The following is an 11,140-nucleotide window of genomic DNA, read 5'->3' as shown; positions in this document are numbered from 1 at the left end:
GATAACCCATGGCTACAGGTTAAAATTGTATTGCAGACCTCCTGTAACAAGGTTGGCGAATCCTTCGGTTTATCACTAGACCTTCAACCAGAAGTTCAAGTTTCTCAAATATCTAGCAGCCTAAAAGCACAAGAGCAATACCACTGCAGATTGTCAGCTGCATATTGGGTCAACTAGGGACTTGACCTTTGTCTCATGAGCTTAACGGCATTCATAGTACAGGTATAGCCTAAGGTAGGCTTTACATTCAGGCAATGTTGTAAAGGAAAGTACTCTAGGACCAGTGGTTTACAGCCAGCTGATCTACTGAGACGCATCCCAGACAAACTGGGGCGATGTCCACAAAGACTGTGGGGTCACGGATGTGGCCAGTCTGCCAGGGATGTGTCTGTGATGATCTCCTCACACTTTGACAGTTGCTGCCAAAACTGAGAGCTCAGCACGTCATTGGCAGAGCTGACAGCAAAGCCATGGCGGCCTACATTGACAGGTAGGGAGGCCTAGGCTCCCCAACCTATGCAAACCGGCATACTGTGGCTGTGGGCTCGCCCTCTGCTGCTCACTCAGGGCTTTGCATGTGCCAGAGCCGTTGAACACGACAGCAGATGTCAAGATGTCAAGAGGTCCAAACTCAGGAGATGGCAGTCTTTTGGCAGTCACCTTGTTCGCTTCCAGATAGTAGGCACAATGTTGAAACATTGCCTTCTCAAAAGCGTTCCGGTAGAAGGGGTGAGGCTGTTTCCTATTTGGCTCCACATGGCGTGGTTTTCAGCAATTACACCTCTAAACAGAATGCAATGGGAGCTACTGCTTTGGAGGGACCTGCTGAATCAGTCAAGCGGGACCCTGTTCCACCTCTTACCGGCAGGGCTCAGATTAGTGGCCTGGCCCCTGAAAGGGACAGCCTGTTGGCGTTAGGCTTTCCAGAGCCTGTAGTGAAAGCCCCATCCACTAGGGCTGCCTACCCATACCGTTGGGGGCTCACCAAGTGGATCCCTACTCAGCTGCAGCCCTGAATGTCATGTCATTTTTGCAGACCTAGATGGAATCTGGGAAGTCTGCCATAACCCTGTGAGGGATGGTGGCAATGTTTGTGTATACAAACGGAACGAGAATGATCCTTGATTCCTTCAGAGATGCCCAAAGGCTGAAAGGTCACAGGAGAGAAAGTCTGTTCACAGAAATTCTCCAGAGCCAAGATTACAATGTAACCATATGATATTTTTAGTTGCCAACAATAATTTTGGCAGCCAAAAAGGTTAGTCATGAAAGTCGTACATAAGGGAATGACAAAAGGAAAATTGTTTGGTTTGTGTGTGTAGCTGTGTTAAAACATTTTTCTCCTATCTGCATGAGCAAATTGTATTTTTAACTCTAATGTGCAATGCAAATGCTGTTCCATTTATTATGAAATATATTAATCTGGTTGTGGTTTATATGTGACCATCATAGCTAGTTTTGTTTTAGAAATGTATTGTCTAATTCAAAAATGATCATATGAGATATTCAATGTACTATTGTAAGATGTCTTTGGAGTTGCTGCAGAGATTATTTTTTAAATGAAGAATAAAGGTTGCTGATGATGATACAATTATTCATATTACTGTTTATTTTGTATCCAGATTTGTAGAATGGGTGAATGTGGGCCTTTGTTTCATTTCACAACCCTAAGGAGCTACATGATCTAGTATTGTTTCAAGTTAACTGGCCTCTAACGCAGGACACAGATAGTGTTGCGCTTGCCGCTGTGTTCAACGCACATCGCACACATCGAGGTGGGCACTACTGTCTCAGGCTTTGCTTAACGCAGCTATTGTGGTGCAACGTAAGTCTGTGTAAATAATATGTATTTACTATGCATATAGGAACATATATATACATAACATATATAGGCATGTCTGTTGTAGTGTTTGTATACCTTATAACAAAGTTGTCGTTTATATTATTACATGTAATTATTTAATTAATTCTAATTCAACTGATCAGGTTTTACAACAGGCGCTTCTCAACTGATCAGGTGAATTATACCAAAGTGTTTAGTACCGTTCTGCAGCATGAAAGAATCGATTTAGGTATTAAGATAAGAGTGATATGTTGTGTGCACCACTGAACAGCGCCCCTTTCTCAGAAGATAATAGCATATTATATAATAGCAGATAAGTAGAAGTCAGAAGAAGTGGCTCATTTACTCGGGACTTTGACGCTTAACTGTGATCTCTACAACTTTACCCTGAAGACCGGAGGCCCACTGTGAGCCCGGCACATCCCAACATTCTGAGATCGCCATAATCGCCATAAAGCCGACCTGAAAGCAAGAACTTCGGAATATGCCTCTTCCACGTCTTGGCCTAATACGCCCCGACAAAGATTGAAGGACGTTGTGTCCTGGATGCCAGATCTCTCTTTCGCTGCTCTGCCAGTTCTACCTTTTGTTCCGGCCTTGTGTTCATGACCCGTCGACTGCTGCACCCCTTCATCATCTGAAGACATGTTATCATATAATAGTCATATAATAATAATATTATAAGCAATAATTATAATAACCATCATAATAGTTATGATTACATTGACATAGCAAATAGGTGCGAGGCTAGACCGGGGCAGCGGAGAGGCAAGCGAGAGGACCACCGCCGATCTTCTGATTGAGGGACGACCTGCTCTTCTACTGAGCCACAGTCGCCATCACTTGTCCCCCACAAAGCACTACTTCATGTCAGATATCAGACCTGATCATAAGTAGCTGTCATGATTAGAGATAGAGGCAACAGGGTGTATCCAACTTAGTCAGCACAATTATTAAACCTGACTGTTGTTCTTCGCCAACAGACAATAATCTCTGTACCTGACCCTAACACAATGCATTTGGCTTTTCTGAATGTAAGAATCCTGTTAGGCAAATGCTAATTGACTAATGATTTTATTACAAATCATAAACTCAAAGTATTTTTTTGACTGAAATACATTTTCAGCATAAGTTTAGGAAGAATATACTTTTGCATGCTTAGACCTGTAGTTTATTTCTCATACATCCTGCCATTCGCTCCTCTCGTCATGCTCACTCCCAGGGGCGTCGTTAGCCCCCTAAAATGTTCTTCAGCCCCCCCAAATAATTTGGCATTATTGGCTTTTTTTTTTTTTTTTGGTGATGTCATTAAACTATTGTTTCTCACATGGACAAGTTATTTATAACTCTAACATGCTACATATGTGCGTGCGTTCTGGTTTGTATGTTTTCTCCCCCTTCAAATTACAATCCAATAGCCTATCATCATACTTAACGATATAAACCCCGGGCACTAGGATCTTGGGGAGGCTGCTGCGTGCATGTTTTTTTTTCCCATTGAATGGTATATTTGACACTGAACTAGTTCATCTTTATCTCAGTGATAGTGTCCAAATGAGCATAAAATATCACTGGTATGTAAAAACTACACGGACAACAAAATAGATGTAAATATTGATCAAAATCTTATTCCCTTCTGCTCATAATAAAACAAGTAAACAACTCAAAAGTTGACACTGTCAGGTCCATTCTCCATCCATTGTGTGCGGTCCCTTTAAGAATTAGGATTTGGGAGTGACGCGGATATGAAAGCTAGTTTATCCGTCTTTCCTTTACAAGCAGGAAAATTATTTCTCTCTCTTTATTTGAGAAAAGTTCATATTTGTGTTGTCAAATTTCACAATGACCCTGAAATTCTGTCTCCTGTGTTATCATATACTGAATGCAAGCAAAACTACAGAGCAAAATCACACTCTTTCTGATTGAACCAATCTATGAACTGTCTGAAACAATGGATATCCACGGCCCCAAATGGGCCCCAAAAACAATTGCCGCGCGCTACGCGCGTAAACATGCCTCTCTCCTTGGGGCTAAGCCCCCCCTTTCTTTGACTCCTAGAAACGCCCCTGCTCACTCCTAATTTCCTTGCTCTCATTGTTTGGGCCTGTCAATCATGGGGTCTTTCATTTCCTGATTTTGTGCCTCCTCGAGACCTCACTCCTTGTTCCTCCGGCTTGTGACCCAGAAACCGATTCCAGCACTTCAAGGACATCCCAATTCCTATAGTGCATCTCGCGGAGCACGGATCGAGGAGGCTGTATCCTTGTATACTTTCAAGAAGTGTTTGCGGCCCCCGTGACATATAAAATATACGTGACACACACAGCTGGAATAATCTAAAACCATAGCAGGACACTACAAATGTAACTGTTCCTTTTTGTATTCATAATTTCTGGATATTTAAGATGGTCAGATGTGCGATCAAAGTGTTTGCCGTTCAAAGTTTATGTAGCTCCTCATAAGGCTCTGTTCTAACCGCATTTTGTTAATGACATTCTCCTTGATATTCCTTATGTTTTTAAATTTAATGTAAACTACATCCAATTCACAGCTATAATCCTGACATGATGGCAAACAGCTGCTGCATCACATTTGTATATAGATAAGAACATTGGATTTAGCACTAATTTGTTGTATTTCATGGTGTTATGTAGATAGACAGGACTGTGTGTATATGATATACATGTATATGACTTAATCATATGTCACTTTTCATTTGTAGTGCTTTACACAAAATAATCTATAAAGCCTATAACATTTGTGTGTGGGTGTGTGTGTTCAATAAAAATGCATGACATCCGAAATATTCTTGTCACATTATGCCACGTTGTGAATTAAATTACTAGTATATAAGCTGTCATGAACACCGTTATGCTCTTCTGACAGAGATCATAAATAGAGCAGTATAACCAAACAATGGACAGCTGATTCAGCTATGACACACGCCGTACTTAATTGACATTGCATTAAAATGACGGTCCGAAGTGGGGAGATCTCATTTGTTAAATGCTTGTGCCCTTGACTCCTCTCTCCTCACATCTCTTCCTCCTCTGTTCGCATCCCCTGTGGGCGGGACTAAGACGCGAGGAGGCGAGGAAAGGAATCGAGGTGCCACAAATTCGGGAAATGAGAAAGACCCATGATATCAGCTGTCTTCTCCTTCTTCTGCTTTTAAGGCAGCTGGAATCCAGCTTAATGGTGCATTTCTGCTACCTTCTGCTCCGGAGTGTGGATCATCCTTTAAAAACATCCATCCATCCATCCATTTTCCTCCGCTTATCCGGGGTCGGGTCGCGGTGGCAACAGGCCAAGCAGGCTGACCCAGACTTCCCTCTCACCGGCAACATGTTCCAGCTCATTCTGGGGGATCCCGAGGCGTTCCCAGGCCAGCTGGGAGATGTAATCCCTCCAGCGTGTTAGACAAAGGGCACAGCTCCTACTGCAGTCGTACAGAGACCGGATCGCCCATTGTAATGGGTCTGGCACCCCATACTCCCGCAGCACCCCCCACAAGAACCCCCGAGGGACCCGGTCGAAGGCCTTCTCCAAGTCCACAAAACACATGTAGACTGGTTGGGCAAACTCCCAGAACCCCTCCAGTAGTCTTGCGAGGGTAAAGAGCTGGTCCACTGTTCCACGGCCGGGACGGAATCCGCATTGCTCCTCTTGAATCTGAGGTTCGACAAACGGTCGGAGCCTCCTTTCCAGCACCCTGGCATAAGCCTTCCCCGGGAGGCTGAATAGTGTGATACCCCGGTAGTTCGAGCACCTATATTTTATCCTTCATGTTTTAAACTCTTGTCATAAATCTGAGTCCCTGACAAGCACCCTTGCACCCTATCGCTGCTGATCCATCATATACTACTAAAACACCTGTGTTCCTTTAGAAAGCTAACAGTACCTCACCCCATCTCACCCATGCTCTACAATCCTTATAAATTGGATTCCTGGCTGCCTAATCCCTCAGAGTGGTCCTAATTACCGCTGCATCCCATAGTCCCTACAACTCAAAACTACGCACTCAACTGACTCCTCTTCCGGACATCCCCCACAGAAGCCTGTCTGCCGTTTCCAGATCATTTTCAGTGTTTTTATTAGTTCACAATTCCCTAACCTTAACCTTAACCCAACACAGTTTCCTCTCTTCTGTGCCCACTACCCACCCTAGTAACTTTGACACTCTTTTGAATATGATGTAGATGAATACAGCTCGTTAGGCAAATTAGTAGATATTTCAAATGTTTGTGCAGTGTGGTGGGAAAAATTCCATACCCGCTTTGCGTGAGTCTTTTAATGCTGAAATAAAGAATATCACCTTTTGAGTATTTATTCTTTGCGCAGAGAAGGTTCAATCATCACAACAGAATGCGTACAGTCTCAGCGAGGAAGAACCCCGTGTAAAGCTCCTTCTTTATACAAAGGTGGAGGCCAATGTTACAGACATTTTGGTCTCAGACTGATAGAAACAACAATGAAAAACCAGCGGCCAGACGGCCATGGTGCTGTAACATTCTCATACAACACAGGTAGTTATCTTTGTGTGCCGGCAAAGGAGAATTCTTCTTTTGCACAACAGAGACACGGTGAAGTTCAACAGAGTTCAGAGCAGAAGTACTTATGCATGAATACCATATACATATATAAGTAAGTAGAAATATATACTAAGTCAAAATTTACCATTACAGCAGTTACTAAGGACAAAAATGATGCAATCAATACTTAAAGTCTGTTCTTAATAGTCTGTCCTTGAAGAAAATAAGCAAGCTAAATTTAAATGTAAATTTCAATAGTTAAATTAAATCAATAACAAAATTCTCCCACCTTATATCGTAAGTAAAGTATCAGAGACTTGATGTCAAAAGATGCTCTAGAGCAGGGATTCCCAAAGTGTGGTGCGTGCACCCCTGGGGGTGCGCGAGCTGCCTCCAGGGGGTGCGCGAGAGGAAAAATGTAATGGTGGTCTAATGGTGTAATAATTGATATTAGATATAATTTTAAAAAATGTAAGTGGGATTTTTCACAAAAACATGAATTATAAAAATTCCCTTTGTAACATTTAAATTTAAAAACTTACAATTTAGTAAATAAATGCACTTCAGCTCCTGCCGCCAGACTTTTACTACACACTAGCTAGCCTAGCTTGTGCAGCTATAACGTCAGCTAACAGCAACGTTCATGCAAATATGCTAAACTGGCTGAAACTGTCAGGTGGAACATCTGAAGCTATCAGTCATAAAAGAGGAGAGGGACAGAGAGAGAGAGAGAGGAATCGGAGGCGAGAGGAACAGAGAGGTGCGTTGGGGAGAGACCGGGAGAAGAAATCGAGCAGGAGTCAGAGAAAGATGAGACGGAGGAGACCGAAAAGGAGGAAGGGATAGCACAGACAAATCGGGAGCACATAGGCCCATCGCGGAGTCAAGGTGAAACAAGAGGAAACGTGAGTGAGCATCAGACTCGGAAAAAAAAGAGGAAATATGATGAAAATGATCTGGGTCTGGGCTTCACTTGGATTGGCAAGATTGCCCAAAGCCACAGTGCATGGTGTGCAGTGAGGTTCTGGCTAACAGCTGTCTGAAGCCCTCTTATTTACGTCGCCACCTGTACACCAAGCGTGCCAGTGCAAGTCAAAAGCCCCTTACATTTTTTATATCGAAATTGGAGGAGTTACAAAACAGCCAAAAACAACTGCAGTCTCATTCATGTGTTGGGTCTACAAAAAACGCACTACGGGCTTCATATCTGGTCAGTTACAGAATATCAAGAAAGGGGCTACCTCACATAATCGCCGAAGACGTGTGCTCGCCAGCTGCCAAAGAGATGGTGGAATGTATGATTGGAGAGAGTAACTTTATTGTAATTCGATTCAGATTAATGTAACCGCTATGTATGGTTAATTGTAAATTAAATGTGATGCAATCTGCCTCTGAGCCTGTGCGTGTGTCCTCGCCATCCTTATTGCTCTTTAAAAGTGACGCCTTGTGTAACTGAAATGTATTGAAACTTTGTTGCAGTGTTTCAGGGCGTTTTCACACCCGTAGTTCGTTTGCTTTGTTCCGATTCAGGGATTAATATGATACAATGTTGCAGTTGCCCCTTTGTTCGGTTTGTGTTCACACTGCAACATTTAACAGCGGACTAAATCTTGTAAACAAACGCCACGCGCGAGCAAACTGTTCTCTCATTGGTCCGATTGTTATGCGGCTATAAATAGGCTCTGTTGATTTTTTTTTTTTTTAAGGTGTGGGGGATTGGGGGTGCGTGAACCCGGTTGGGATGTAGAAGGGGGTGCGTGGCCTAAAAAGTTTGGGAACCGCTGCTCTAGAGGAACTTGTACATGATTTTATCTCAGCAGGCTGGACTACTGCAATGGCAGGGTTGTAAAACAAGGACCCAAAAGACTCTAAAGCTCATAACTTTATATAACTCTGATCACTACATTGGCTTGTCACTGGCCAGTTTCTCACAGAATCAACTTCAAAATTATATTGATTGTTCATAAATCACTGAGCAGTTTAGAGCCAAGATATTTATCAGATCTCCTGATCCAGTACAACCATTGCAGACCTCCGGCTCTCGATTACTGGCTGTTCCCACAGTTCCACATCCTCACACACACACACACACACACACACACACACACACACACACACACACACACGCACACACACACGCACACGCACACGCACGCACACACACACACACACACACACACACACACACACACACACACACACACACAAATAACCCATTAACCACCACCCCACCACCTTGTACACAACAACATATTCACAAAGCCCATGTCCCACAATGAAAAAACGTGGTCACATATTGTATCACATTATATGATGATGATGGAGAATATGTGGTTCACACTAGTTGAGGCTTCTGGATTTAGGAAGGACTAGAGTACCCTCTAGTGGTCAAGACTGGAAACAAGACATGGAGTACACTGTTGACCCAATCTGACCAACTGATGAATGGTAAATCTATCACAGGTCACCTTGTGTTTTTGAGTAAAAGGCGGCGGGGTGTGGTTGATGGGTTATGTGTGTGTGTGTGTGTGTGTGTGTATTTGGTATTACACACAGTGGACAATTCCAAAAGACTGTCCTTGTACTACGCTGCTATGGGTCTACGCTTACCTGTAATGCTCCACCCTTCCTTTTTTAATGAGGTTAGACATTTTAGAATGACAACTGACCTGTGCCAATGCCCTGTAACGACAGTTTCCTTACCTTACGTAACCAAAACGGTCCAGCTAGAGGAGGTATTCCCTCCATCCTGACTTGAACATTTGTAGATATATATATTTAATTTGTTGTGTTTTGCTTGTTTGTCTTTGTCTATTTACATTTCTTATTCGTTTTGATATTGGGATTACCTAACCTTCTGTTATACATTTTGATGTCTTTCACATAGCACTAACTTATTGATGCATGTTCCTTTTATATATTTTTTATCTTTGATGTTCCTGATGTTTTATAGTGGGCTTTAATGAACAAAAAACTCCCCCACACTGTTGTCTTCACTTGCATTCAGAGATATTTAGTGACAACATAGACCTACATCAGGTTACTTTACTTTAGGTTGGTCGACCCATGTTGGCCAATCAGGTCACACTACACAATGACATCCCTCAGTCAATCAAGAATCATTAACATCACATCGAGGCACCAAAGGCCGACAACATCAGCATGAAAACATATACATCATTTCATATATCTTCTATAGTCTGGCCCGAGACAAGTATTTGTGACATTGAAACATTCAGCCTACCACCGAGAGGTGGCGATCTTGACTTGCTGTTAAAGCAACGTGAAGCTTTCTAGATCTTCATTCTAAAAGCCTTGTCTCCCAAGGGTTTGAATGATGAGCTGCTTCTCAGTGTAATGTTCCCAGATATTCTCTGTGATTTTTCTGATGTACTGTTTGTTTTGTACTCATCCCAAATGGATTACATATTTTACAGCGGATTTCCTCTTTATGAGCTTCTTGAGAACCTATTTACATGTTTTTCTCTAATACCATTTCTTCTCCTTTCGGTCTAGGAACCGACTCTAGAAGACATATTTTTTCAAACTTCCACTTTCCAATTCTGAACTACATATTATAAACATTTATCTTGGTATGGCAGCTTTTCTTGATTATGTTGATGTGCATTTTGAACCATTTTGACCACACTCTTTCTATATATAAAGATGTATATGTTTTCATGCTGATGTTGTCGGCCTTTGGTGCCTCGATGTGATGTTAATGATTCTTGATTGACTGAGCGATGTCATTGTGTAGTGTGATTGTACTACGTGGGTAAACCAACATATTTAAGACATGCTCTCTCATTGTTTTGTAAAGTAAGCTGATGAAGGTCTATGTACCGAAACGTCACTAAATATCTCTGAATGCAAGTGAAGAAGACAGTGAGCGGGACCTTCTTGTTTTATATTGTCTACTCGAGGTATTCTCCTACGCACCTGTCAACTGGTGTTTTTTACAGTGGGTTTTATTTTTAATTCGGTTTGTGTATTTTTTTAAATGAAGTGACTTGTGGCAGTGGCCTGGAGACAGTCTCCTTACCCAACCAATCCTAACCCCAACCTCTATTTTTTAACAAGACTTCACAGACTCACATTAGCACATTAAATTAGCACATTAAATTAGGCGTATGGGCTCTCATAAGATGAAGTTAAGAGGGGAGAGGTTACAGGGGGTTCCGAAATACTTATTCATCTCTTAACCCTAACCTTCACACGTCAACCAGCCTGCTGTGCTATCCTCAGCATATGTTGCTAACGGTGTACGGCTAAACGTTTCCAGGCAAATCAACTGGAAAACCTCAACATCACCTCACTGATGCCTTTTAGCAGTTAATGTTATTTTACATTCAAGAGTTTAATAATTCTAACTGCAGAACACCTTAGGTCATAGACTTTACATCTCTACTGAAGTTCTTTTCAACGTTTCAATTTTCAATTAAAAATGTATTCAGAATTAGAATGTGCTCAAATGTGTTTTTCATGAAATGAGAGAGCAAATCAAATTACAGTAGCAAAGTTACTGAATCCAGAAATAAAGTATCTGTGTTTCTTAAACAAGTTACCAAATTGTGAATTGAAATTTCCTAAATAAATGGTGTCAAGAAAGGGTCAAGTTAGGAAAAAACTGTGGTTTTATGAAAAACAGCCATTCTCTCATCCTTACCTGACAAATGTAACTATACTTTCTCTTCTGTTTCTCCCCCTCTGTCTATTGTTTACACATATACCCACGCATGCACATTGACAGTGTTTGCTGAATGAG

The sequence above is a fragment of the Anarhichas minor genome, unplaced genomic scaffold (assembly GCF_050575085.1).
Source record: "Anarhichas minor isolate MPS153535 unplaced genomic scaffold, ASM5057508v1 ptg000006l, whole genome shotgun sequence".
NCBI classification, from domain to species: domain Eukaryota; kingdom Metazoa; phylum Chordata; class Actinopteri; order Perciformes; family Anarhichadidae; genus Anarhichas; species Anarhichas minor.
This window is presented reverse-complemented; position numbering follows the sequence as displayed.